Here is a 26593-nt window from a genome sequence, read left to right on the forward strand (position 1 = left end):
GCATCAATGAAAGGAATTGTGCCCCATCGTTGACGTCATTGGAAGTAATTGTGCCTCATTATTGGAGTCAATGGAAGGAATTGTGCCCCATCGTTGACGTCATTGGAAGTAATTGTGCCTCATTATTGGAGTCAATGGAAGGAATTGTGCCCCATCGTTGGCATCAATGGAAGGAATTGTGCCCCATCGTTGACGTCATTGGAAGGAATTGTGCCCCATCGTTGGCATCAATGAAAGGAATTGTGCCCCATCATTGGCATCAATGAAAAGAATTATGCCCCATTGTTGGTGTCAGTGGATAGAATAGTGTTCAAAAGATCAGATAAAGGCAAGCAAAGAGCCAAATCCGGCCCCAGGGCCACAGTTTGGACACCCCTGATCTAGGTGGAAGGTGATGATTGCAGCTACAGGAGAAGGTGAGAGACTGAGGACATGTAACCTGAGGCTGCTGGAGATCCCAGCTATTATTACACCACTTGCACACCGGTGTTCTCATTTCCACCACTGGGGGTCTTACGGGGCCACACAGAGGGTCAGGGGCCATATGTGGCCCTCAAGCAGCAGATTGGGTTCCAGGGACATAGAAGCACACATTGTAAATGTCGTGTATTGTATTATGTAGCCTCCCCTCCCCCTCCCTCTCTGCCTGCTGCTGTTCGGGGACAGGGGGAAGCCATTATAAAGACGGATCCAGGTACTTATTCTAGCTCTATTTTAAAAAGCATTTGTTTAAGTTCTAAAGAAATACAAAACTGCAATACGTTTTTTTAAAATGATCCACCTGTATGAGGAGGGTAGGGTAGGAGTACGGTGGCAGAGCGGCTCTCCTGTGCCGGATCACGTATCTGGCACTTCCGGGTAGGAGACGGGCGCGTGGGCTGCGATTAACCGCTGGCACCCGCTTATCGCCGAGCAGGAAGGCAGGATGGAGCTCTGCCTATGTAAAAAATGCAGAGCCCTATCCTGACAGCGGGGATGTGCCGTTTTGTTTTTCCTTTCCCTGCAAAGCAGGGACTAAAATCCATCAAGTCCCTCAGTAAAAGCAGCACACACAGCACACACAGCACACACAAACACTGGCTGGGCTCCTAGTTAACCTTTTCGATCGCCCTAGATGTTTAACCCTTCCCCAGCCAGTGTCATTAGTACAGTGACAGTGCATATTTTTTTAGCACTGATCCCTGTGTTAGTGTCACTGATTCCCAGCCAGTGTCAGTCTGTCCGCCATATTTTCGCAGTCCTGCTGCAAGCCGCTGATCGCCGCCATTACTGGTAAAAAAAAAAAATATTCCAGTATATATCTCATAGTTTGTAGACCTTATAACTTTTGTGCAAACCAATCAATATACACTTATTGAGATTTTTTTTTTGCCAAAGACATGTAGCAGAATACATATTGGTCTAAATTTATTTTATATACAACTATAGAAATCAGACCAAAATGAGGGACAAATGAGGAGGAAAGAGGGACAGAGGGACATTTATCAATAATTAATAATTATAACATTTGAATGATATTGAAGTGTATACAAAGTTTGCACAGTTTAACCACTTCAACACCGGCGTATTGTAATATGACGCCCGCAGATGGGATCTTCCACCTTGGGCGGGCGTCATATGACGTCCTCTTATTCTCGACCGTCTAGGGGACCCGGTGCGCGTGCCCGGCGGCCGCAATGTCCGCCGGGCACCTGCGATTGCCCGGGAACACAGCAGGACCGTGGATCTGTGTATGTAAACCATGCAGATCCACGTCCTGTAAGTGGAGAGGAGACCGATGGTGTGTTCCCAGTACAGAGGAACACTGATCTGGCTCCTTCCCTTGTGAGTCCCCTCCCCCCACAGTTAGAATCACTCCCATAGAGAACATAATTAACCCCTGGGGTGCCCCGTGGTGTTACCCCCTTCCCTGCCAGTCACATTTACACAGTAATCTGCAATTTTATAGCACTGATCGCTGTGTAAATGTGAATGGTCCCAAAAATGTGTCAAAAGTGTCCGATGTGTTTCCGCCATAATGTCGCAGTCACGAAAAAAAAAAACGCAGATCGCCGCCATTACTTGTAAAAAAAAAAATGCCATAAATCTATCCCCTATTTTGTAGACGCTATAACTTTTGCGCAAACCAATCAATATGCGCTTATTGCGATTTTTTTTAAACCAAAAATATGTAGAAGAATATGTATCGGCCTAAACTGAGGAAAAACTGAAACCCGGTGAATTAAAATGGCGTGCCAGGGACGGTCAGGGCTGGGGTAGCATTAGATAGATGATGCTGGGCATCCTCTAGTCAGGAAATGAGGCTCCTTCTGACTTTTTGCAGCTTCTAATGCACATTATGAGAAGAAGCTCACAGTGTTCAGGAAAATCAGAATAAAGACAAAAGGCTCACAAGAAAAAGAATTCTATTGACTCTTTCCGCCTTCGGAGGTCTCCCCGCGCTCCTCGCACACACGTGTGTCATGATGAACGCGGAATCCTCTGATATCCCGCCATGTCTCTGTGTATACTCACTGGAGGGATATGGAGCGATCTGGGCGACTTTTCTTTTTTTTTTTTGTTTTTTTTACATAAATATTTTGTTCTGTATTCCTAACAATCAAAGTCTGTATACGAATCACGTCTTGTCACTTCTTTCATCGGCCTCACAGCGCGCCACAAGTTTATTTTTCTTGTCGTAGTGTAAGAACGCTTTCATCTCGCGCAGCTATTCACTAACAATGCAGATGGCGGCAATTCTATCACTTATAGTGCAGAAATATATACAATGCATCATGTCAGGTGTCCGCGGAACCTTCTGGGGATGATATCTCTAGACAGTATATATACATACTGTATATGTTCTATGTATACATTGGGAAAGCTCTGGCCTTGGGTACCCCTGGCTGGATTACACTCGCCATCGCAGCAAGCCATGATGGGGGTTATTTATGAAAGGCAAATCCACTTTGCACTGCAAGTGCACTTGGAAGTGTAGTCGCTGTAAATCTAAGGAAATCTGAAATGAGTGGAAGCTCTGCTGATTTTATCGTCCAATCATGTGCAAGCTAAAATGCTGTTTTTTATTTTCCTTGCATGTCCCCCCTCGAATCTATAGCTAGCGACTTTACCTCCAAGTGCGCTTGTAGTGAAAAGTGGATTTTCCTTTAGTAAATAACCCCCAATGTAATGTAAGGTACAGAAGTGCCTGATGTAGTTCCCCAAATTGGCCAATAGGTGTCTCCAACGGTAGGGTCAGGAACTGTAGGCAAAGTAGCTGCCAGAGCAGAACTTACAGAGTATAGGCTATAGGGGCTTCAATCGTGAGCACTGATACCTCCAAAGGGCCTCATGTAATACTTTTTATATGAAATGTTACAGAAGATGGTCATTGACTGAGAGACCAAGTATTTACTGGAGGAAATGGTCAGAGACTGAGTAATTACTGGAGGAAATGGTCATAGACTGAGGACTTACTTGAGGAAATGGTCATAGACTAAGGACGTACTGGCAGAAATGGTCATAGATTGAGGACTTACTGGAGGAAATGGTCAGAGACTGAGTACTTACTGGAGGAATTGGTCAGAGACTGAGGACTTACTGGAGGAAATGGTCAGAGACTGAGTAATTACTAGGGGAAATGGTTATAGACTGAGGACTTACTGGAGGAAATGGTCAAAGACTGAGGACTTACTGGAGGAAATGGTCATAGACTGAGGACTTACTGGAGGAAATGGTCATAGACTGAGGACTTACTGGCATAAAAGGTCAGAGACTGAGTACTGGAGGAAGTGTCCTAGACTGAGGACTAAATTAAAGAAATGGTCACAGACTGAGGTCTTACTGGAGGAAAGGGTCATAGACTGAGGACTTACTATAGGGAAATGGTCATAAACTGAGGACTTACTGGCAGAAATGGTCATAGATTGAGGACTTACTTGAGGAAATGGTCATAGACTAAGGACTTACTGGCGGAAATGGTCAGGCACTGAGGACTTACTGGCAGAAATGGTCATAGATTGAGGACTTACTTGAGGAAATGGTCATAGACTAAGGACTTACTGGCGGAAATGGTCAGACACTGAGGACTTACTGGCAGAAATGGTCATAGATTGAGAACTTACTGGAGGAAATGGTCAGAGACTAAGGACTTACTGGCGGAAATGGTCAGAGACTGAGCACTTACTAGAGGAATTGGTCAAAGACTGAGGATTTACTTGAGGAAATGGTCATAGACTAAGGATTTACTGGCGGAAATGGTCAGAGACTGAGGACTTACTGGCGGAAATGGTCAGAGACTGAGCACTTACTAGAGGAATTGGTCAAAGACTGAGGACTTACTTGAGGAAATGGTCATAGACTAAGGATTTACTGGCGGAAATGGTCAGAGACTGAGGACTTACTGGCAGAAATGGTCATAGATTGAGGACTTACTGGAGGAAATGGTCAGAGACTGAGTACTTACTGGAGGAATTGGTCAGAGACTGAGTACTTACTGGAGGAAATTGTCAGAGACTGAGTAATTACTGGAGGAAATGGTCATAGACTGAGGACTTACTGGAGGAAATGGTATATGACTGAGGACTTACTGGAGGAAAAGGTCAAAGACTGAGGACTTACTGGAGGAAATGGTCATAGACTTAGGACTTACTATAGGGAAATGGTCATAAACTGAGGACTTACTGGCAGAAATGGTCATAGATTGAGGACTTACTTGAGGAAATGGTCATAGACTAAGGACTTACTGGCGGAAATGGTCAGGCACTGAGGACTTACTGGCAGAAATTGTCATAGATTGAGGACTTACTTGAGGAAATGGTCATAGACTAAGGACTTACTGGCGGAAATGGTCAGGCACTGATGACTTACTGGCAGAAATGGTCATAGATTGAGGACTTACTGGAGGAAATGGTCATAGACTAAGGACTTACTGGCGGAAATGGTCAGAGACTGAGGACTTACTGGAGGAAAAGGTCAAAGACTGAGGACTTACTTGAGGAAATGGTCATAGACTAAGGACGTACTGGCAGAAATGGTCATAGATTGAGGACTTACTGGAGGAAATGGTCAGAGACTGAGTACTTACTGGAGGAATTGGTCAGAGACTGAGGACTTACTGGAGGAAATGGTCACAGACTGAGTAATTACTAGGGGAAATGGTTATAGACTGAGGACTTACTGGAGGAAATGGTCAAAGACTGAGGACTTACTGGAGGAAATGGTCATAGACTGAGGACTTACTGGAGGAAATGGTCATAGACTGAGGACTTACTGGCATAAAAGGTCAGAGACTGAGTACTGGAGGAAGTGTCCTAGACTGAGGACTAAATTAAAGAAATGGTCACAGACTGAGGTCTTACTGGAGGAAAGGGTCATAGACTGAGGACTTACTATAGGGAAATGGTCATAAACTGAGGACTTACTGGCAGAAATGGTCATAGATTGAGGACTTACTTGAGGAAATGGTCATAGACTAAGGACTTACTGGCGGAAATGGTCAGGCACTGAGGACTTACTGGCAGAAATGGTCATAGATTGAGGACTTACTTGAGGAAATGGTCATAGACTAAGGACTTACTGGCGGAAATGGTCAGACACTGAGGACTTACTGGCAGAAATGGTCATAGATTGAGAACTTACTGGAGGAAATGGTCAGAGACTAAGGACTTACTGGCGGAAATGGTCAGAGACTGAGCACTTACTAGAGGAATTGGTCAAAGACTGAGGATTTACTTGAGGAAATGGTCATAGACTAAGGATTTACTGGCGGAAATGGTCAGAGACTGAGGACTTACTGGCGGAAATGGTCAGAGACTGAGCACTTACTAGAGGAATTGGTCAAAGACTGAGGACTTACTTGAGGAAATGGTCATAGACTAAGGATTTACTGGCGGAAATGGTCAGAGACTGAGGACTTACTGGCAGAAATGGTCATAGATTGAGGACTTACTGGAGGAAATGGTCAGAGACTGAGTACTTACTGGAGGAATTGGTCAGAGACTGAGTACTTACTGGAGGAAATTGTCAGAGACTGAGTAATTACTGGAGGAAATGGTCATAGACTGAGGACTTACTGGAGGAAATGGTATATGACTGAGGACTTACTGGAGGAAAAGGTCAAAGACTGAGGACTTACTGGAGGAAATGGTCATAGACTGAGGACTTACTGGCATAAAAGGTCAGAGACTGAGTACTGGAGGAAGTGTCATAGACGGAGCACTAAATTGAAGAAATAGTCACAGACTGAGGACTTACTGGAGGAAACGGTCAGAGACTGAGGTGCAGTGGGGCGTCTTGTACAGGCACCGTAACATATCTGTACGTCGGGGCTTTCTTCTGGGTCCGCACGCACCCAGAAACCTGAGCTGTCATTCACTGCAGCACAAGCCAATCAGTGGGTTCCCGGCCAATGATTTATGGTCGGGACCAGCTGATCGGCTGAGCGAATGACAGAAGAGAGCCCGGTGTTAATAAACAACACAGAGCTCTCGACTGACAGCAGCTGTGTGCCGTAAAACGGGCACATTGCTTAGTAAAAACAGCACACACAATAAACATTGTTAGGCAACCAGTTGCCCCTAAGGCCTCTTGCACACTGCAGCTTTAAAAAGCTCAGTACAGCTTATTTTTTTACTGAGCTAAAATTCAGCCCATTAATTGTAATGTGCCTATGTGCACAGGCACGTAAACAAGCGCCGTGTACCCTTCAGTAAAAAAAAAAAAAAAAAAATCTGCTTTTTTGGTCAGTAACTTACGCCTTATGCATGCAAATGCGCACATTTGCACATATTTGCGCGCAAATACCAACAGATTGTCCATTGACATGGTCAACGTGGGAACAAGCTTATACGCATGCCTGGAAATGTGCGCGAAATTGCGCGAATGCATATGCGCAAAAATACATAAAAAAGAAAAGTCTGAAAAATTAGATACTCAAATAGGAGTATTGTGTACAAGGGGCCTAAATATTAACCCCTTCACAGCCAGTGTCATTAGTACAGTGTATATTATTAGCACTGATCACTGTATAAAGCCGCGTACACACGGGACGGACTGTCTGGCCAACTAAGTCCGTCAGACAATCCGACGGACAGTCCGTCCTACTTTCGAATAAACGGACTTGACCACACACGATGAACAAACAGTCCGTTGAAAGCTTGCGCGATGACCTGTACAGCACGTACGACGGGACTAGAAATAGGAAGTCCAATACACAGCAATGCAACCTTCCGCCGTGTAAATCCTTTCTGAGCATGCGCCATTCTTAGTCCGTCCAACTAGCCTACTCACGAGCGGACTGTCCGCTGAAACCAAAGTTGGACGGACAATATTACGGAAATTCAGAAATACTTAGTCCGCCAGACTGCACGCTGAAAAAGTCCGCTGAAGCCCACACACGAGCGGACTGTCCGCTTAAAAGTGTTTCGGCGGACTAAGTTGGACAGACAGTCCGCCCGTGTGTACACGGCTTTAGTGTTACTGGTGATGTCAGTTTCAGTTACTCAGTTCCCCCCAGTATCAGTTAGTGTCAGATTTCCCGCCGTACTATCACAGTCACACTATAAGTCACTGATCCCCGCCATTACTAGTATAAATACATTTTTTTTTAAATATTCAAGTATCTATGCCATGGTTTGTAATTTTTTTATTTTTTTAATAGCAGAACACAAATTCAGTCTTTGCTAAAAATAAAGAACCCAGTGGTGATCAAATACCACCAAAACAAAGCTCTATTTGTATGGAAAAAAAAAAGATAAACATTTAGTTTGGGCACAGCGTTGCATGACTGCGCAATTACCAGGTAAAATAACACAGTGCCGAATAGAAAAAAAATGGCTTAGTCATGAAGGGGGTAAAATCTTTCCTTTTCTTGATTCACCGAGATGGTGGACACCCGACCATCACACCTATCTATATGGCCAAAGGTATGTTGATGCCCCTCCAAGCTGAGATGAGTTCAGGAATATCCAGTAAGGGATTTTTATTTTTTTTTGCTACATCATACAAAGACATTTTAGATCTAGTTGTACGCTTCCAATCTTCTGGTAACAATTTGGTGACGGCCCTTTTCTGTTCCGGAATCACTGTGCCACCTGTTTACAAAGCCAGTTCCATGAAGATACGGATTGGTGAGTTTAGTAGCGGGGCTGGAGAGTCCTGAACAGAAACCTCAACCAAGTGTACATAATAGCCAGGACACCATGGATAGGCAACTTTCCTCCAAAGGTTTCTTTTAATGAAAAAGGTCACATCACGAAGATATCTTTGTGATGTGACCTTTTTTCATTAAAAGAAACCTTTGGAGGAAAGTTGCCTATCCATGGTGTTCTGGCAAATATGTACACTTGGTTGAGGTTTCCAGGACCCAACTGGTGATCACTGCAGCACCCACCATTTTATGAGCCGTATTTGTCAGGAATGTGTCGGATAGGAATATTGACCAGAATGAACAGAGACCTGACCTCAGACCTACTGAACAACTTTGGACACCAGATCTTCTCACCCAACATCAGTACCTGACTTCACAAATGCTCACAAAGTCCCACGGACACCCCTCCACAATCTTATGGAAAGCCTTCCCAGAAGAGTGGAGAATATTCTAGAATGTTCTAGCCACAAAAATGGGGGCTGACTCCATATTAGTGTGACAGCCCTGTCATCCAGACTCTAAATGATAGAGAATGCTGGGATTTGTAGTTCCTCAGCAGCTATATGGTTGTCTAAGGAAAATGAAACTGTAACCCGAAAGCCTTCACATTTCTTCATACTGATTATCATCACCAGCAAATGTTCTGATTGCTTCTTCCCGGAGTCCCCAGACGGAATTCTCCAATATTACATTTATATGATAAATTCTAAATAATATCTTTTCAAAGTTATTCTACAAAATATCACCACTGGTGTGAAAGAAGATCTGTGAGGATTACATTATTTGTGGAAAGACAAAGAAATGTGACAATTGTTCTACAGATCTATAGACAAACTCACTTCATAAAAAGATTTAAAAAAAAAAAAAAACATTGGCTCTGCAGACACCAGTGCCAGCCTGGTAGATGGACAGATAGAGACACATTGCTGGATAGATGGACTGATAGATACATAAGGAACCCATTGCTAGATAGATAAAAAGATAGATAGGTAGATTGATAGATAGATGAATGGATGGATTGATAGATAAATAGGAGACACATTGATGATACATCAATATATATTATAAACAGAAGCACTGATGGATAGATAGATAGATAGATAGATAGATAGATAGATAGATAGATAGATAGATAGATAGATAGATAGATAGAACATTGTCGGATACAGAGATAGATAGATAGATAGAACATTGTTGGATAGATAGATAGATAGATAGATAGATAGATAGATAGAACATTGTTGGATGGATGAATAGATAGATAGATGGATGGATACATAGATTGATTGATAGATAAATAGGAGACACATTGTTGGATGGATGGATGGATAAAAAGATAGATGGATAGATAGACGACACATGGATGAATGAATAGATAGATAAATAGATCGATAGGTAGAAGACACATTGTTGGATAGAGAGATGGATGGATAAATGGATGAATTGATAGATAAATAGGAGACACATTGAAGATACATCAATATATACTATAGATAGAAGTGTTGGTGGATAGATAAATAGATAGATAGATAGACAACACATTGTTGGATGGATGAATAGATAGATGGGATGGTTAAATAGATTGATTGATAGATAAATAGGAGACACATTGTTGGTTGGTTGGATGGATGGATGGATGGATAAAGAGATAGATCGATAGATAGATAGATAGATAGATAGACACACATGGATGGATGAATGAATAGATAGATAGATAGATAGAAGAGACATTGTTGGATAGATGGATAGATGAATTGATAGATAAATAGGAGACACAGTGATGATACATCAATATATACTATAGATAGAAGTGTTGCTGGATAGATAGATAGATAGATAGATAGATAGATAGATAGATAGATAGACTGATTGATAGATAAATAGGAGACACATTGTTACATTGATAGATATTGTAGTTAGAAGCATTGTTGGATAGATAGAATATAGATAGATAGATAGATAGATAGATAGATAGATAGAATATAGATAGATAGAAGGATGACACATTGTTGGATGGATGGATAAAAAGATAAATAGATAGGTGGAAGACACATTGTTGGATGGATAAATGGATGAATTGATAGATAAATAGGAGACAGATTGTTACATTGATAGATATTGTAGTTAGAAGCATTGTTGGATAGATAGAATATAGATAGATAGAATATAGATAGATAGATAGATAGATAGATAGATAGATAGATAGATAGATAGATAGATAGATAGAATATAGATAGATAGAAGGATGACACATTGTTGGATGGATGGATAAAAAGATAAATAGATAGGTGGAAGACATTGTTGGATGGATAAATGGATGAATTGATAGATAAATAGGAGACAGATTGTTACATTGATAGACACTGTAGATATAAGCATTGTTGGATATATAGATAGATAGATAGAACATTGTTGGATAGATAGATGAATTGATAACTAAATAGGAGAGACACATTGGGGATTATTTACAAAAGGAAAATCCACTTTGCACTACAAGTGCACTTGGAAGTGCAGTTGCTCTAAATCTAAGAGGGTAGATCTGAAATGAGGGGAAGCTCTGCTGATTTTATCATCCAATCATGTGAAAGCTAAAATGCTGTTTTTTATTTTCCTTGCATGTCCCCCTCAGATCTACAGCGACTTCACTTCCAAGTGCACTTGCAGTGCAAAGTGGGTTTTCCTTTAGTAAATAACCCCCAGTGTTACATTGATAGATACTGTAGATATAAGCATTGTTGGATGGATAGATAGATGCATAGATAGAAAGTTGTTGAATAGATAGATAGATAAATAGATAGATAGACGACACATTGTTGGATAGATGGATGAATAAATGGATGGATTGATAGATAAATAGGAGAGACATTGGTACATGGACAGATAGTGTAGATAGAAGCATTGATGGATGGATGGATGGATGGATGGACCCAATGACACCACAGACATGTGTCCTGCTATCTCTGCTCCCCATACAGCCCTGTATAGAAATCAATCATCTCATATAAAACAAACAATTCTAATCTTCAATATGAATGGGATTTCCTTTGGGGACAATATATAATGGGTTGAACCCTCCTGTCCCCAGATCCCCAGCATGCCATGTACAGCAGAGCTCAGGGTCGGTGTGGTACTTACAGAGGGTGAGGATGATGGGGTCTCAGCCACAGAAGTCTCAGTATGCGGAGTGACGGGACGTTCTCCAGGCTGGGAGAATCTCTGGGATTCAGGAACCGGCCCTCAGTTTACTTTGACTTTGACGTCAGCCGTTCCTCTCGCATCCTCTGCTAACTTTGGCTAAAGGAGGTCCTAAAATAATAGCTGTGTCTGGATTTAACCACATCAGTCTGACTGGTGCTGTCCCCAGCCTAGACTGCCAGAGTGCGGCTTCAATGTGAGACCAGCAGGGCAGTATTTACCACTTCATAGTATACATCATCCGAGACTCATTACCTGTGTCATCCACATTATACACACTCCTCTCCTAAAATACTGTGTGCTGGCGAGGGGTCTGCTCCTTCTTCTACCTAACTCTCCTCTCCTGAAATACTCTGCCCCTTTCTCTATAACTCTCCTCTCCTGAAATACTCTGCCCCTTCCTCTATAACTCTCCTCTCCTGAAATACTCTGCTCCTTCCTCTATAACTCTCCTCTCCTGAAATACTTTGCACTGCTGGAGGACTCTGCTCCTTCCTCTATAACTCTCCTCTTCTGAAATACTCTGCCCCTTCCTCTATAACTCTCCTCTCCTGAAATACTTTGCACTGCTGGAGGACTCTGCCCCTTCCTCTATAACTTTCCTCTTCTGAAATACTCTGCTCCTTCCTCTATAACTCTCCTCTCCTGAAATACTCTGCTCCTTCCTCTATCACTCTCCTCTCCTGAAATACTCTGCACTGCTGGAGGACTCTGCTCCTTCCTCTATAACTCTTCTCTTCTGAAATACTCTGCACTGCTGGAGGACTCTGCTCCTTCCTCTATAACTCTCCTCTCCTAAAATACTCTGTTCCTTCCTCTATAACTCTCCTCTCCTGAGATACTCTGCACTGCTGGAGGACTCTGCTCCTTCCTCTATAACTCTCCTCTCCTGAAATACTCTGCACTGCTGGATGACTCTGCTCCTTCCTCTACCTCTCCTCTCCTGAAATACTCTGCACTGCTGGAGGACTCTGCTCCTTCCTCTATAACTCTCCTCTCCTGAAATACATTGCACTGCTGGAGGATGCTGCTCCTTCCTCTATCTAACTCTCCTCTCCTTAAATACTCTGCACTGCTGGGTGACTCTGCTCCTTCCTGTATAACTCTCTTCTCCTGAAATACTCTACACTGCTGGAGGACTCTGCTCCTTTCTCTATAACTCTCTTCTCCTGAGATACTTTGCACTGCTGGAGGACTCTGCTCCTTGCTCTATAACTCTCCTCTCCTGAAATACTCTGCTCTGCTGGAGGACTCTGCTCCTTACTGGAATAAATAGGGATCTCACACAAAAAAAAAAAGCATGGGGTTCCCCCAAGGGCGTATCTACCACAAGGCAGGAGACTTATTGGAATCTGGAAGCCCCCTTTTACAAGGATCCCCCAGATCTTGGCCCTCCGATGTGAATGGGGTGCATTGTACCCCTACTTATTCACCAAAAAAAGTGTCAAAAAGAAATAAAATCACACACAGTTTTTGACAATTCCTCTATTAAAAATTAAAAAAATGTCCTCTGAAGTAGATCCAACTTCAATCATGACGCCCAACTCACCGCCAGACCTGAAAAAGAAAAAAAAAAACCTCTGGCCCTGATGAAGGCTCCAGGAGCATGATTCGGTGGTGATGTCACCAGGTGACTCCTCCCCTTGGGTATTTAGGAACTGTCAGGACTGTCTGGAGCAGATAGTCGTTGGGAGCCTTCGTCAGGGGCCATCTTTTTTTTTTTTTGGGGGTCTGACGGTGCAGCGGGCGCCGTGATTGAAGTTGGATCTGCTTCGGGGGATTATATTTTTTATTTATTTATTTTTAATAAAGGATTTGTCAAAAACTGTGTGTTTTTATTTATTTTTTACACTTTTTGTTGGTGTTTACATGTTTAAAACATTTTTTTTTTGCTAGAAAATTACTTAGAACCCACAAACATTATATTTTGTTTTTTTTCTAACACCCTAGAGAATAGAATGGCGGTCATTGCAAAACTTTTTTTCACACCGTATTTGAGCAGCGGTCTTACAAGCACACTTTTTTTGGAAAAAAATCACTTTTTTAAATAAAAAAATAAGGCAACAGTAAAATTAGCCCAATTTTTTTTATATTGTGAAAGATAATGTTATGCCGAGTAAATTGATATCCAACATGTCACGCTTCAAAATTGGGCCCACTCGTGGAATGGCGTCAAAATTTTACCCTCAAAAATCTCCATAAGCGACATTTTAAAAATTCTACAGGTTGCATGTTTTGAGTTACAGAGGAGGTCTATGGCTAGAATTATCTCTCTTGCTCTACCGATCGCAGCGATACCTCACATGTGTGGTTTGACCGCCGTTTTCATATGCGGGCGCTACTCACGTATGCGTTCGCTTCTGTGAGCGAGCTCGTCGGGACGGGGGGGTTTAAAATTGTTTTTTTTTTTCTTATTTATTTTACTTGATTTTATTTATTTTTACACTTTTTAAAAAAAAGAAAAAAAAATTTATGGATCACTTTTATTCCTATTAGAAGGAATGTAAACATCCCTTGTAATAGAAAAAAGCATGACAGGTCCTCTTAAATATGAGATTTGGGGTCAAAAAGTCCTCAGATCTCATATTTGGACTTAAATGCAATAAAAAAATAAAAAAAAATGTCATTTTAAAAAATTACATTGAAATTTTTTTTCCTTTAAGAGGTATGGGCGGAAGTGACATTTTGACGTCGCTTCCGCCCTCCTATGGTATAGAGACACTCGTCTCCATACCCAGCCATCGATAGGACCTGTTCGCCTCCGCATCGGTAACCTGGCGGAGGGCGCGGGAGAGCGGCGGGAGAGCGGCGGGAGGAGGGGTGGCACCTCTCCCACCGCTGATAACGGTGATCTCGCGGTGAACCCTCCGCAGAGACCACTGTTATTGCACACACGACCGGCGCCTGAAGAGATGGATATCTCGGTTGTGGCAGCAGTTGCCGCCGTTACCGAGATATCCCTATTCAAAAATAGGACATACATTGGCTCTGTGCTCTGGTCAAAAGTGGTTAAAGAAGGGTTCCAGATCCCGATAAGTCCTCCGCCTGCAGACCCCCCAGAACCACCTCCCAGGGTTGTGGGCAAGAGGTCCTAGTCCTGTGGCCTGGTATGGTTCAGGAGGGGGGGGGGGGGTGCTCGCTTGTCACCTCCCTTTCCTGACCTGCTTTAGTATGGAGTTTGGGGGTGACCCCCACACCATTTAAATAAAATAAAAAAATGGCAAAGGGCCTGGTATACATTGGGGGGGGACCCCACGCTGTTTTTTTTTTCATAATTTTTAATTGTCGGCATGTTTTTTTTACATTCAGCTGTCAACGGGGAACCTTTTAAAGGCAAAGGAGAGATTTGGGGTCTTTTTGACCCCAGATCTCTCCATAAAGAGAACCTGTCATCCTTTTTTCTATTACAGGGGGTGTTTATATCCTTGTAATAGGAATAAAAGTGATAAAAAAATTTTAAGGGACAGTAAAAAAATAAAAAATGCAATAAATAAGGAAAAAAAATCCCCATAGATATAAGTCGAACACACATATGTAAACAGTGTTCCCAGCACACATGTGAGGTATCGTCGCGAATGTTAGAGCGAGAGCAATAATTCTAGCACTAGACCTCCTCTGTAACTCTAAACTGGTGACCTATAAAAATGTTTAAAGCGCCGCCTATGGAGATTTTTAAGTAAGTTTGTCGCTATTCCACGAACGTTCTTCATTTGAAACCGTGACCTGTTAGGTATCTATTTACTCAGTGTGACATCATCTTTCACATTGTAAAAAGAGAATTAGGGTATTTTTGTATTTTAGTTTTTTTTGGATAGCATAGGGAAGCGTTATCACCCCTGTAACATTTGTTTTTCTGTCTGTGCCCCTGATCAGAAGGTTTCACCTCACTGTCTGTCCCAATGACAATTGGATTTTGAAGATATTGGGTTGTTGTGGAAATAAGCCTTGGCGATAAAGTGGAGACACCTTTTTGCCACGTACACACGATCGGAAATTTTGGTCGGAAAAAGCTCTGATGGTTTTTCCGACGGAATTCCGATGGGGTTCCGCTCAAGCTTGCCTTGCATACAACACACAAAAGTTCTCTGAACTTTCGTCCGTCAAGAACGCGGTGACGTACAACACTACGACGAGCCGAGAAAATTAAGTTCAACGCTTCCGAGCGTGCGTCTAATTGTTTTCGAGCATGGGTAGGAATTTTGTGGCAGAGACTTTGTTGAGCATCTCATCGGCTGCTAGGTCTAGTGAGAGGGGCCTATCCGGTGACTGCTGGATCCAGTCTGTGGAGCTGTTTGTCCTTGGATCTGACCTAAAGTATTCACCCCCTTTGGCTTTTTACCTATTTTGTATCATTACAGCCTTTAGGTCAATGTTTTTTTAATCTGAATTATATGTGATGGATCAGAACACAATAGTCTAAGTTGGTGAAGTAAAATTAGAAACATATATATATAAAACTATTTTTCAGAAATAAAAGACTGATAATTGGCATGTGCGTATGTATTCACCCCCTTTGTTATGAAGCCCATAAAAAGCTCTGGTGTAACCAATTACCTTCAGAAGTCACATAATTGGTGAAATGATGTCCACCTGTGTGCAATCTAAGTGTCACATGATCTGTCATTACATAGACACACCTTTTTGAAAGGCCCCAGAGGCTGCAACACCTAAGCAAGAGGCACCACTAACCAAACCCTGCCATGAAGACCAAGGAACTCTCCAAACAAGTAAGGGTCAATGTTGCTGAAAAGTACAAGTCAGGGTCAGGTTATAAAAAAAAAAAATCCAAATCTTTGATGATCCCTAGGAGCACCATCAAATCTATCATAACCTAATGGAAAGAACATGGCACAGCAGCAAACCTGCCAAGAGACGGCCGCACACCAAAACTCACAGACCGGGCAAGGAGGGCATTAATCAGAGAGGAGCACAGAGACCTAAGGTAACCCTGGAGGAGCTGCAGAGTTCCACAGCAGAGACTGGAGTATATTGTACATAGGACGACAATAAGCCGTACGCTCCATAGAGTTGGCTTTATGGCAGAGTGGCCAGAAGAAAGAAATAACTTTTAGCATAAAACAAAATGGCACGTTTTTAGTTTGTGAAAAGGCAAGTGGCAGACTCCCAAAATGTGTGGAGGAAGGTGATCTGGTCTGATGTATGGAGGAAGGTGCTCTGGTCTGATGTATGGAGGAAGGTGCTCTGGTCTGATGTATGGAGGAAGGTGCTCTGGTCTGATGTATGGAGGAAGGTGCTCTGGTCTGATGTATGGAGGAAGGTGCTCTGGTCTGATGTATGGAGGAAGGTGCTCTGGTCTGATGTACGGAGGAAGGTGATCTGGTCTGATGTATGGAGGAAGGTGATCTGGTCTGATGTATGGAGGAAGGTGCTCTGGTCTGATGAGACTAAAATGTAACTTTTTGGCCATCAAAGAAAATGCTATGTCTGACGCAAACCCAACACATCACATCACCCAAAGAACAACACTGTGAAACATGGTGGTGGCATCATCATGCTGTGGGGATGTTTTTCAGCAGTCAGGACTGGGAAACTGGTCAGAGTTGAGGGAAAGATGGTTGGTGCTAAATACAGGGATATTCTTGAGTAAAACCTGTAGCACTCTGTGTGTGATTTGAAGCTAGGATGGAGGTTCACCTTCCAGCAGGACAATGACCCCAAACACACTGCTGAAGCAACACTTGAGTGGTTTAAGGGGAAACATGTAAATGTGTTGGAATGGCTTAGTCAAAGCCCAGACTTCAATCCAATAGAAAATCGGTGGTCAGACTTAAAGATTGCTTGTTGACAAGCGCAAACCATCCAACTTGAAGGAGCTGGAGCAGTTTTACAAGGAGAAATGGGCAAAAATCCCAGTGGTAAGATGTGGCAAGACTCATAGAGACTTGTCCAAAGCGACTTGGAGCTGTGATAGCCGCAAAAGGCGGCTCTCCAAAGCATTAACTTTAGGGGGGTGAATAGTTATACACATTGACGTTTTCTGTTATGTTGTCCTATTTGTTGTTTGCTTCACAATAAATAAAAAAAACATCTTCAAAGTTGTGAGCATGTTCTGTAAATTAAATGATGCAAATCCTTAAACAATCCATGTTAATTCCAGGTTGTGAGGCAACAAAACACGAAAAATGGGAAGGGGGGTGAATACTTTTGCAAGGCACTACTACTACTCTACACTACATTAAAAAAAAGTAAAAGAAAATGCATAATTAAATTTATATTACATTTTTACCAGGTATGTTTAGGAGATTAAGCCAAAGGGATTTTTAAGCCTCAGACCGGCGAGGCGTATAACAAGGTCTCCTAGTGGGTCGTCCCGTGGCCCGGGCCCTGGGGGGGGTGGGGTGAGCAGAGGGTCCAGTGTAAGTTCTCCTTATAGATTTTTCTGTAAAGGTGAACTTACCCTTTAAGTGAAGACAGCCTGCAAAGCATATGAAGCATATCTGACTTTCATATAGCTCGTGTCTTGAAACCCTGGCGCGTTGCAAGTTCTCTGGCAGATGCAGGTATCAGTCAGATCTGGTTGTGTCGAATATGTGCATCTTAGCCATCTACTGTATTGTGGTTCCTCCCATGATAGGGTACACTGATACATAGTGCTCACTTTTACGCATCGACCAACAGGGTGCTTACAAAGGGTTAGGACTTGGCCAGTGGGTTACCTATCAGGTAAGCAGGAGGCATGAAGAGCCTTATCCGTAGCCCAGTGACCAACTCAAGGAGTGAGCACGGCACCATAGATGCTAAATGCAAGGTCACAGCAGCGGCTTAGCATTGTTAGCCTGAAACAGGACATGTTTATGGGCGGGGGGTGGAAAAGTCCAATCCCCAGCCACTTGATTCAAATTTTTACAGTGCCGCAGACGTGTACACACTCCAGGCCGCAATAGTTTATCACTTCCACGACCACCACTGTAATGTGCCACTTTTCCCCCTGCGCGACCCCCCCCGTCATGTTTACAGAGCTCCGCTGTCCATCCTGCAGGTCCGGTGCTGTCAGGGCAGGCAGGTGTACCTGGGATGGGTGGCAGGAACTCAACGGACCTCTGTCCACTGAGCCTCCTTCCTGTACACAGATCAGGAAGTTATGGATGTGGAATCCCCTTCCACAGGCGGTGGTCTCAGCGGGGGGCATTGATAGTTTCAAGAAACTATTAGATAAGCACCTGAACGACCACAACATACAGGGATATACAGATATACAGTGTAATACTGACATATAATCACACGCATAGGTTGGGCTTGATGGACTTGTGTCTTTTTTCAACCTCACCTACTATGTAACTATGTGACTATGACGTCACTTTGTGGACCGGAGCTGTCATTCTCCTGGATCAGTGCTGGGGGAGCAGCTGATGGAACTTTGGTCCCCTATGTGATAGCAAAAAAAGTAATGTAAAAATAAATAAAAATTAAACCAAAAATGTTTTAAGCATACAAGGAGAGAAGGACCCCCCCCCCCCCCCCCTCTACACACCCACACCAACAAAAAAATGTGTGCGTTGGGGGCACCTACATATGAAAACAGTGATTGTCCTACACATGTTATATATCGGCACAGACGCCAGTGTGAGAGCAATAATTCTAGTACTGATGCTCCTGCCACCTGTAGGGCACAACCTCATCTTTTATATTTTACCGAGAAAAAAAAATTACATAATAAATTGCATTCATGTGCCCAGAAATGAACTTTAATGTATTTTTTACTGAAATTTTGCCTTTCATAAACAGTTGCGCTAATGTTGTGTAACATAAAAAATGAGAACTACAAACATTTTATTCTCTAGGGCAGTGATGGTGAACCTTGGCACCCCAGATGTTTTGAAAATACATTTCCCATGATGCTTAACTACACTGCAGAGTGCATGAGCATCATGGGAAATGTAGTTTCAAAACATCTGGGGTGCCAAGGTTCGCCATCACTGGTCTAGGGTGTCTGCTTTAAAAATAAATAAATAAATATTTTAGGGGTTTTAAGTAATCTTCAGGCCTAATGCCACGTACACACGACCGGACTTCGAGGGACTAGGTCCGACGGTCTTTCTGATGGACTTTCAGCGGAGTTCCGACGGACTTTCCGAACAAACGGACTTGGCCACACGCAATCACACCAAAGTCCGACGGATTTGAACGTGATGACGTACGACCGGACTAGAATCAGGAAGTTCATAGCCAGTAGCCAATAGCTGCCCTAGCGTCGGTTTTTGTCCGTCGGACTAGCATACAGACGAACGTATTTCTCTGTCCGGCGGAGTTCCGGTGGGAAAATTTAAAACATGTTCTATTTCTAAAGTCCGCCAGATTTGTGGCAAGCAAAGGTCCGATGGAGCCCACACACGATTGAATTGTCCGACAGACTCGTTCCGTCAGACCTTTGCTATCAAAAAGTCCGGTCGTGTGTGTATGTGGCATAAAATGATTTTTAAAACATGTAAACAAAAACATTAAAAAAATTGCTCCAGGACTCAAGTGGACCCCTTCATTACACACTGCTGTTGTGGAGGGAGCAGTGAGAGGATGCTGAGGGGTGGGATGGCAAAGTGCACCCTTCACCTAAGTAGACAAATATCCTTGCACCGGCTCTTACCCATGTGTACTCTTTAATGCTTTCCTTCCTGTACCTAGTGATCAGGCCTAAGATCTTCATAACGCTAGCCTGTTCCCAGTGACCAGAGGAGACGGACAATTAGGGAGGGAGTCAGAGCACCAACCCACTTGCTATTGAAGGACCTGTCACCTAACCAGCTACCATGCCAAATGACTGGTTGCTGTAGCCCTTCTTCCTTTTCGGGTACCAATGGCAACTGCCTCCTCTTCTTTGCCTTGCAAGTTACCCTTTTGTCGTGGTGTTACACATAGCCCATAGTCCTATTATAGACCAAGGTTCTTTGGGATACGTCAGAACCCAACATGCACCACTTAAAAAAAACTTCAGACCGGGATTAAGGCAGTTGAAACGACCATGTATAACACATAATTACAGTGGTGTGAAAAAGTGTTTGCCCCCTTCCTCATTTCCTGTTCCTTTGCATGTTTGTCACACTTAAGTGTTTCGGAACATCAAACCAATTTAAACAATAGTCAAGGACAACACAAGTTAATACAAAATGCAATTTGTAAATGAAGGTGTTTATTATTAAAGGTGAAAAAAAATCCAAACCATCATGGCCCTGTGTGAAAAAGTGATTGCCCCCCTTGTTAAAACATACTATAACTGTGGTTGTCCACACCTGAGTTCAATTTCTCTAGCCACACCCAGGCCTGATTATTGCCACACCTGTTCACAATCAAGGCATCACTTAAATAGGAGCTGCTTGACACAGTAAGGTCCACCAGAAGATCCTTAAAAGCTACGCATCCCAAAGAAATTCAGGAACAATTGAGAAAGAAAGTAATTGAGCTCTATCAGTCTGGAAAGGGTTATAAAGCCATTTACAAAGCTTTGGGAATCCAGCGAACCACAGTGAGAGCCATTATCCACAAATGGCGAAGACATGGAACAGTGGTGAACCTTCCCAGGAGTGGCAGGCCGCCCAAAATTACCCCAAGAGCGCAGCGACGACTCATCCAAGAGGTCACAAAAGACCCCACAACAATGTCCGAGGAACTGCAGGCCTCACTTGCCTCAGTTAAGGTCAGCGTTCATGCCTCCACCATCAGGAAAAGACTGGGCAAAAATGGCCTGCATGGCAGAGTTCCAAGGAGAAAACCACTGCTGAGCAAAAAGAACATCAAAGCTCGTCTCAATTTCTCCACAACACATCTTGATGATCCCCAAGACTTTTGGGACAACATTCTGTGGACCGATGAGACAAAAGTGGAACTCTTTGGAAGGTGTGTGTCCAAGTATATCTGGCGTAGAAGGAACACTGCATTTCATAAAAAGAACATTATACCAACAGTAAAATATGGTGGTGGTAGTGTGATGGTCTGGGGCTGTTTTGCTGCTTCAGGACCTGGAAGACTTGCCGTGATAAAAGGAACTATGAATTCTGCTGTCTACCAAGAGATCCTGAAGGAGAATGTCCGACCATCTGTTTGTGTACTCAAGCTGAAACGAACTTGGGTTCTGCAGCAGGACAATGATCCTAAACACACCAGCAAGTCCACCACCGAATGGCTGAAGAAAAACCAAATGAAGACTTTGGAGTGGCCTAGCCAAAGTCCTGACCTGAATCCTATTGAGATGTTGTGGTATGACCTTAAAAAGGCCGTTCATGCTCGAAAACCCTCTAATGTAACTGAATTAGGACAATTCTGCAAAGATGAGTGGGCCAAAATTCCTCCAGGACGCTGTAAAAGCCTCATTGCACGTTATCGCAAACGCTTGGTTGCAGTTGTTGCTGCTAAGGGTGGCCCAACCAGTTATTAGATTTAGGGGGCAATCACTTTTTCACATAGGGCCATGATGGTTTGGATTTTTTTTCACCTTTAATAATAAACACCTTCATTTACAAATTGCATTTTGTGTTTACTTGTGTTGTCCTTGACTATTGTTTAAATTGGTTTGATGTTCCGAAACACTTAAGTGTGACAAACATGCAAAGGAACAGGAAATGAGGAAGGGGGCAAACACTTTTTCACACCACTGTACGTCCTTGTCCTAACTACGTCTAACTGTGGCTGCGCAAGGTTACCTGCACAGGTGAAGTGTCTATGGGAAAAGTAACTTTTTGGCAAAACTCAAAAGTAGAAGTCCATGTCCCTGGGGTGTCCTGATGAATCGTCACTCTTGAAGTGAACCACAGGTCCCAGCAAGCCTCTGTGCGTGTCTTGTCCTATCTTTTTTTTTTTGTTTTATATTCTCTTTATTGATTTTTAATAGATTTACAAAAACAGAGACCTTGGGGCATTCCCCGGCTCAAAAAAGTATCACGTAAAATCGGTACCTAACAACAGGTTATCTGCCTAAACAGTGCTGTTAGCGACAGAAAAATAGACAAAAAAAACAAAAAACAAAACAAAGATACAAACAATAAAACATCACTGCTCAGCCACTCCATTTGGAGAAGTTATGAAAGGAGAATGTGCTACCTGTCTTTGATAGAGGTGAGGTTTCCCAAGAGTGAACTCTGGTACTAGGCCTAGAATACTAATGCAGCATACATGCGACCGGACTTTCAAGTTTTGTTGTCAGAAAATTTGAGAACCAGCTCTCAAACATATGTTGGCGGAAATTCCGACAATAAACGTTCTATGGAGCACACAACACAGTCGGACTTTCCGGCAACAAGCTCACATCCAACATTTGTTGTCGGAAAATCCTATCGCGTGTACAGGGCATTAGTGTTAAGGATTTATGCCGCGTACACATGACCGGACAGAAAAGGTCAGACGGTTTTCCCGACGGAGTTACGACGGACTTCCGAACGAACGGACTTGCCCACACAAGAACGGACTAAAATGCGTTCGAAAGTCTGTTAGTTTTAAATGTGATGACATACGACGGGACTAGAAAAGGAAGTTCAATAGCCAGTAGCCAATAGCTGCCCTTTGCGTCGTATTTGGTCCGTCGGACCAGCACACAGACGAACGGTTTTCCCGATAGGAATTGATTCCGTCGGACAGATTTGAAACATGTTCTATTTCTAGGTCCATCTGAATTTTTTTAAGCAAAACTATTGGACTATCCGATGGAATGATTCAGACGGACCTATTCTGCCGGAAAGACCAGTCGTGTGTACGCGGCATAAGTGTTACCAGCAGTGGTGGTGGGATTTAACAGTTGAAGCAAAACATGTAAACCCCTTCAAAGAAAGTTGTCGAAGCTCCAGAGCTATCTTCTGTGTCCTCTTACTTCCCACTCTACCACTTGAAGGACGCCCATCGTTATTTGTACTCACAAGTCAACAATGTAGAGAACGCCTATCACGCCAATACATGGGGCTATCCTTTGCAGCATTTTTAGGGTGTGTTTTAGGATTTTGGTTAAATGTTTGGTTAAATGTTCAGGTAGAAAGTCAACAATGTAGAGAACGCCTATCACGCCAATAGAGGTGGCTATTCTTTGCAGCATTTGTAGAGTTTCTTTTAGGATTTTGGTTAAATGTTTGGTTAAATGTTCAGGTAGAAAGTCAACAATGTAGAGAACGCCTATCACGCCAATACATGGGGCTATTCCTTGCAGCATTTGTAGGGTTCGTTTTAGGATTTTGGTTAAATGTTCAGGCAGGCGTTAGCCCTGTTCACTTAACTAACCCTAAACGTGAACTTAGCCATTAACCCTTGTGAAGGTTTATAACCTAAATATATCACACTGATCATAGTGCTGTGCTGTTTTCATTGACAAAATGCAACGCGCCAACAAATATCTGTGCTCAAAAACCAGTGCTGAAATTTTTGGGATTGTCACGCTTTCTTCTTTCTCTAAAAAAGGTGAATTTTCTTTTTACAGGAACATAACAAAAGGGCGAAAATAGCAATTTGCAGCTTTCCTGAGTGAAAGTTATTGTGAACCTGAGCCAAGGCCCAACAATTTCTGGCGCTTCCTCCGGTGAAGGACGCTTTGAGGTTTCCCCGCAGTAAAGTTTCCAGAGGCAGCCGAAGTTAAGGAAGTCGTTTAACTGGGAGCAAATCAGAAGAGAGAGAAATCCGGAAGGAGAGAAGGAAGCAGAGACAATGAGATTGAGAGACAGAGAATAGGAGAGAGATGGAGAGATAGAAGGAGATGGAGACAGACACACAGAGGGAGCGAGGGAGGCAGAGAATACGAGAGACATCAGAGAGACATGTAGGGGAGACAGAGATGGAAGGGAAAGAAGACAGAGAATAGAAGAGGTGTGGAGGGAAGATAAAGAGAAGGAGATGGAGAGAGGTAAACAGAGGGAGCGAGTGATACAGAGATAATGAGAGACATCTGAGACACGTATAGGGAGATGGAGACAAGAGAATAGAAGTAGAGAGAGACAGAGAATGGGAGAGACATGGGGGCAGACAGAAAGACAGAAGGCAGAGACAGAGGATAGGAGAGAAATGGAGAAGAGACAGAAAGACAGACAGGAAAGGCAAGTAGAGATAGAGAATGGGAGGGGAGACAGAAGGAAAAGTAGAGTGTGACCAAGAATAGGAAATACATGGAGGAGAGACAGAGAGAGAAAGGGAAAGTAGAGAGAGACATGGAGGAGAGACAGAGAGAGAGAATGGAAAGTAGAGAGAGACAGAGAATAGGAGATACATGGAGGAGAGACAGAGATAGAAAGGGAAAGTAGAGGGAGACAGAGAACAGGAGAAACATGGAGGCGAGACAGAGAGAGAGAAGGGAAAGTAGAAAGAGACAGAGGACAGGAGAGACATGGAGGAGATACAGAGAGAGAGAAAGGAAAGTAGAGAGAGACAGAGAATAGGAAATACATGGAGGTGAGACAGAGAGATAGAAGGAAAAGTAGAGACAGATAGGACAGGAGAGACATGGAGGAGATACAGAGAGAGAGAGAAGGGAAAGTACAGAGAGGCAGAGGACGGGAGAGACACGGAGGAGAGACAGAGAGAGAAGGGAAAGTTGAGAGAGGCAGAGAATAGGAGATACATGGAGGAGAGACAGAGAGAGAGAAGGGAAAGTAGAGGGAGGCAGAGGACGGGAGAGACATGGAGGGGAGACAGAGAGAGAGAGAAGGGAAAGTAGAGAGAGGCAGAGGACGGGGGAGACATGGAGGGGAGAGAGAGAGAGAAAAGGGAAAGTAGAGAGCAGCTATTGGCTACTGGCTATTGAACTTCCTTTTCTAGTCCCGTCGTACGTCATCAGGTTCAAAGCGGACTTTGGTGTGTGGGCAAGTCCGTTCGGTTGGAAGTCCGTTGGGAAGACTGTCGGACATTTGCTGCCAGAAAGTCTGGTCATGTGTACACGGCATCAGATTTACCTTCAACTATGTAGTACAAGGGCCCGCCTGATTGTATACAAATGAAAAGTGTTTAGGTTTGACCTCATATTATATGGTTTTCTTAAATCTGAGAGAATACTAAACAAGAAAATTGAATAATGTATGGCCAGCCTTAGAGTCAGTGAGGATAGATAAGATAGATTAGATAGATTAGATAGATTAGATAGATTAGATAGATTAGATAGATCATTTAAAGATACTGTGTTGGCACTTGTAGGTACAACATACCCGCTAAACAAAATTGGATATATTTACCTTTGCAGTGGCCCATTTCTTGAAAAATTTCCACTTCACTGCTCACTGTCCTCTATAAGTTTTCAACCAGTCAGATGGGTCAATATCTGCTCCATCCGCTGCTTTCTTTTTTCTCCTGTGGGCTCATACGTCCAGTACTATTATTATACTATTATATACATTATATTAATATACATATATTTTATTGTATATTATATTATATTATTATACTATTATATATATTATACCATTTGTCTTTTGGACTCTAGTGTCTGGTTTTATATGTATTGGGAGCTTTTTTAAAAAAACCTTAACAAAAAAAAGTTTTTAGGTATATTTTTTTTGTTTACAAACTCTTATTGGAAAAAAATTTATCGAAAAATAATCCATCATACAAACATAGAAGCATACAGTGAATGCGTACCAAAAGATCTGTGAATGCATGCATCAAATTCCATTATTTACAACAGAAATAGTACAAAATACTAATAAAAAAACAATAAAATGGACAAATTTCAAAATTTGAGCAAAAATATAGGTACAATGGAACCTTGGTTTACGAGTAACAGGGTTAAAGAGGAGTTTCCCTTAAAAAAATAAATAAAAGTCAGCAGCTACAAATACTGCAGCTGCTGACTTTTAATAAATCGGACACTTACCTGTCCCAGGGTCCAGCGATACGGGGGAACGAAGCCCCGTTCGTCTGTACCTCCTCTCGGCGGTGCCGGCATTCCACAGCTGGACACCCACTGTGCATGTGCGAGCGGCGCCGCACGTCGTGATTGGCCTCCCAGTCACCTGGGACCTGTCACGTGTCCTAGATGACTGACGGGAGGGAAGGAGCGGAGACTACAAGGGACCCCCCTAGCAACAGGCATTTAGAGGTGAGTTAAAAAAAAAATCCAAATGTTTTATTTTTTTAGGAATTTTAAGCATTTTTTTGTGTGTGTGTGTGTGTGTGTGTCCATCGGATTGTGCTGAACAGTCCGATGGAGCCCACACACGGTCGGATTATCCGACAACGGGGTCCAATCGGATATTTTCCGTCGGAATGTCCGACCATGTGTACAAGGGCTTAAAGTGTCGGCATACCAAGACATTTTGGACAATTTCATGCTCCCAACTTTGTGGGAACAGTTTGGAG

At 43.0% G+C, this 26593-nt stretch overlaps 1 protein-coding gene across 1 annotated transcript in view; it reads right to left on the minus strand.

The window, feature by feature from the left end:
• GPR20 (G protein-coupled receptor 20) overlaps nt 1-11803 on the minus strand; it is an 85277-nt gene extending 73474 nt beyond the window's left edge. Inside the window, exon 1 of the mRNA XM_077493412.1 lies at nt 11264-11803. The gene's annotated coding sequence lies outside the window, so the exon portion shown is untranslated. The remainder of the gene's footprint in view (nt 1-11263) is intronic.
• Nucleotides 11804-26593: the final 14790 nt, after the last annotated feature.

This window comes from Lithobates pipiens, unplaced genomic scaffold, assembly GCF_037356315.1.
Source record: "Lithobates pipiens isolate NorthernLeopardFrog02 unplaced genomic scaffold, aLitPip1_a1.2 Scaffold_19, whole genome shotgun sequence".
Lineage (NCBI taxonomy): Eukaryota > Metazoa > Chordata > Amphibia > Anura > Ranidae > Lithobates > Lithobates pipiens.